The sequence below is a fragment of the Pteronotus mesoamericanus genome, unplaced genomic scaffold (assembly GCF_021234165.1).
Source record: "Pteronotus mesoamericanus isolate MK-2021 breed Mesoamerican mustached bat unplaced genomic scaffold, CSHL_Meso_final contig_130, whole genome shotgun sequence".
Taxonomy (NCBI): domain Eukaryota; kingdom Metazoa; phylum Chordata; class Mammalia; order Chiroptera; family Mormoopidae; genus Pteronotus; species Pteronotus mesoamericanus.
Genome location: NW_026555060.1, coordinates 3,197,023 through 3,201,377, shown reverse-complemented (window position 1 = coordinate 3,201,377; position 4,355 = coordinate 3,197,023).

Sequence of the window (4,355 nt, the reverse complement as noted above, 5' to 3'; positions counted from 1 at the left end):
AAAAAGAGGACCAAGTGAACAAAGGCATGAAAGCTGGAAGAAGTAGGGTATGACCCAAAAATAGAAGTAAGTCATTTATATATATATATTTTTTAACCTTGAGTTTCACACTAAGGCAGGGAGTGCAGAGACAGAGAGAGAGCAGAAGAACGGGCATGGCCTGGTCACTAGAGGCTCCTGCTTGTTACTCAGGAGCCATTTCAAATGCCAACTCCATTGGAAAGCCCCAAACTCCATCCAGTGGTTACCTTGGCCCTTGGACACAGATCCGGTTGTAGGGAAACATTGGTTTGCACACTCCCCTGCAGGATTATGTACTCTGCAAGGGAGATAACATATCTCATTTCTCTTTGCATTTCCCACCTCCTGTATGTATCTGGCTCATACTAAGCATTCAACATACATTTTTTGAAATGACACATCAACAAATTGTTTCAGACCACAGTTTCCTGTAACTAACATGTCCCTAGGTCAAGGCATCAGGAAACTGTCCATGGAGGATTGCAACAGCCTAAAATGTCCCTACTTTCTTGTGCCTATTTTGACTGCTCAGCTCTCAGCAGGCATAGGCGAACCCAGATGAGCCAGAGTTTGAGTCGTGTGTAAGAGCTGGGAAAGAGTATTCTACCTGGGGCAGCCAGAGAAATGAGTCTGAACCAAAGTCCGAAAAAAGTTCTGAGACTAAGGTTTGTCAGCAAGTTCAAAGAACACAACTGTAACCTGCAAATATATTCAAAGCCAGAGCGCCTGAGATGCCCACATCTAGAACAGAATGGCAGCAGTGTCTGGAATAAAGCAAAGAAAGTCCTGGTTGACTGACACAAATGGAACTGGAGAATGTTTGATCTTTACGGACTATCTGCCTCTTCATAAATGGGGGATCCAGCTAATTAAAGGTACAATATCTGGGCAGGAAGTGAAGGCCTAATAACTATTCATCCCATATCTTTAAAAAATCTATTTATGTGCGTAAAGGCAAACTGATAGATGTAGTAGGAGATGTAAGTTAGATAAAGTCCAACTTTTACCACAGAATTGTTCCTTTAACCTATCTGCTTTCTTCTGCAATGGCTGATTATTATTTTTATTTTTTTGTTCCTGGCATGATGATATAATGATATGATCATCCTACAAATATTTTAAATCATTCAATTAACACTGAGAACCATTTGATATATTAGCTCTGAGCAGGTGTTTTTTTAATTTGTATTGGTTTTTAAAAATATTTTTATAAGTGGCTTTTCATCTCTATTTTCTTAAAATTGTTTTCTGAACTTTCTGAGAAGTGGTACTCACTAGACAAATGACTTCATGACCATACAGTGTTACAGGAAGAAATTCAGGATTGCTGAAATTGTACAAGAATAAGGAAATGACAGAAAATTTTTCTTAGAAATAATCACATACGAAATTTGTGTAGGAGATGAAAACATTACTATGACATTATGATATTATGTAAACAAAGCTTAGGAAGTTGAAAGATGAGTGTGTAAACTATGGAATAAAATAGAACACAAAGCATAAAGAAGTGGATTTCAACTAGAAAAATTATGAATGATCATAAAAGCTTGATAGTGAGCTGAATGTTAATAGTATTTTCCAATGCTCATTATCCCTCAATTTTCTGGCCAGAAATATATTTGTTTTCACTTTTTCTTTCTAGGCTCTGTCCATATACTTAGGTAATCTTGGAGACAGAGAATTTGAAGTGATACTTATTTTAAAGGGATGGTTCTGCAAGTGTATACCTGAGCTAGTCCATTGACCGACATTTCTAAAGTAGCCGAGGACATTAAAGAAATATGAAATCCAATTAGATATGATGGAACTGGAAAAAGAAAGGCTTGGTGGTGTACACATCTTACATATGTGTATGTTATACATCAAATGTGACTATCCACAATCAAATAACATTTAATGAGCACATATTATAGCATATGTGTGTGATGGCGGGGTGGTAAATGGAAAGGTGAAGGACACTCAACAGATTCTTTAATAGTTACAGATGTGGTTGTAACTAAAAATTATACCAATCACTAATGGGACAAATGGCATGAGTGTGTTATGATGTCTATGAATAATTTAGTGCAGTCTCTGAGCATGACAAGGTCAGGAGTTGGGAACACAGTCTTTAACCAACTTTCTGTTGGCTGGATGCAGTGTCTAGCACCCACCTGCCTCATAGAGCTAACCACATTATCATTCCCTTCCATGCAGTTAATATTTCACATTGATTTAGCACCTGCTTTGTCAGTCTTTATTCTGGAAGTGAGGATAAAAATAGGCTAATAAGCATTATCTTTGTACCCTGATCTAAAGGAGAAAAACAAACAAGTAATTACAGGTCAGTTTAATCATATTCTGCAGAGGTATGTATAAATTGCTTTATTATTTATTCCCCAATAGAGTCTATTTTTAACACTCACTTACTGGAATAAAAAAGGCTGAATCTCCGAACACACCTGGTCAGTAAGAACTGATCATTCCACCTCCGCTTGATGGCTGCTCTGCTTTCAACTTTTACTACCTCTCAGCTCAAAACAGCATAATCCCCATGTTATGCCAACTTCAACAATGAAATAAATATTTGACAACGTTACATCAAAGTTTATTTCTTTTCCTTGTTTTCATTAGTAGATAGACAGTTAAGCCAGGCTACTAATCACCAGGTGTCTCCTATATTTTAAAAGTTTATAGATTTGCTGGTTGATAAACATTGTGATTTTGCTATTTGACTTCCTTTTAGTTGTTGCTGTGAATGGAAAATACAGCTTTGTGTCTATTGTGTTAAACTTTTTTCTTTCTTAACCAGTTATCAGCACTCAAGCTTTGGGCGGTGGTTCTGTGCAGAGGGACGGTCTGGCTTGTTGGCTGTGTTCTTAATGAATTGCTTCCCAGCTCAAGGACTGAGGTCACCACTGTTTGTAATTAAATGTTCTGGGGGTAAACTCTGAAGAAAGGGAAGAAGAGTAATTTGTATTTATTTGGTTTTAACTCTGAGCCAGACCCATATGGCATTCAATTATAAGAAAGATTTATTCCTTTCCAGAGCCCTGCGAGGCAGACAGTATGGCCTCTCTTTGGCAGATGAGGAAACTGAGGAGGCTTAGGGTCACACAGAGTCAAAACTGAGATGTGGCCCAAGACTACATTATTCAAAAACTCATAAGGCTAAAGCCAGAAACTACAAGGATAAGGAAAAGAGCTATAGGGGAAGAAGAGATCATTATAAAAACATGAATTGAATTTAATGAGTATGTTTTTTTTTCCAAGTTCTCTTAGGAAGTAGTGTATTTTCAACCCTCAAATCAGTTTGTATGAAATCCCAAGCTGGGACATGCATGGCTGATGCAGAGTTGGCAATGAGTATAAATAAGAGCCTCCAGCAGTGAAGGATGCAGATACTCAACATTCCAGGCAATGTCCTATTTGCTGCTGCATCTTCCCCTCAGAAGCTTCTCCACATGGGATTCCCACAGACTCCAACCCCAGGTGAGGCCTGGAGGTTGAGACTGAAGTTAGACTACAGGCAAAAGGATTTAACTGTCCTGCTGGCTCTGAGTATCTTGCCCCTACTGACTCCCTAAGTATCTCGGGAAACACTAATTAGAGTGTGGACTCCAGCATAGAATGTTAAAACTTGACCCTTCAGTGAAAGAACTAGAGCAATGTTTTCAAACTATGAGTTATGATACAGCAGTGAGTTATGAAATCACTGTATAGGCTTGTGGTCAATGCTTTTTTAAAAAGTAGATAAAGTGAGATAAGATAATATAGGAAACAAAATATCAGAACACATTGTACAAAGCAAGTATAAGTATTGTATTGTGAGCTTGTTTTAGGGGTATGTGTATGTAAATACATACACACATGCATATATGCGTATATAAACACACAGTGACTACACACAGTATCTATACATGTATAAGTAAATGCTTTCTCTGGCCAGGGAAAACTTATTTTATTACCCCAAACTGAGACAACAAATGCTCCCTAACTAATGTCAGTTCAATGAAGTCATTAATAAGTGTTTCCTTTATGATGGTTTACAATGGTATTTTATTGAAAATTAGCAATTCGCCTGATAACCATATTGTCAGGGCCCAGGGAAGGCTGACATAAAATACCCCATAATGGCAAATTGATTATTTTGAGAAGAATTCTCTGGCTCTCCTTTATGCCCTCAAAAGCAGGAAATATATCTCCATAACAGCTGTTCTTCCTGTTCCGGAAGGACTGAGATGTAAACTTATCACAAAAGTTATACAGTCGAGTCAAAAAGAATGTATAAACAAGTATTGTAACACCCAAGCTTTGTGTAAATTCCTCCTGAACAAACACCCAAACCAGCTTAG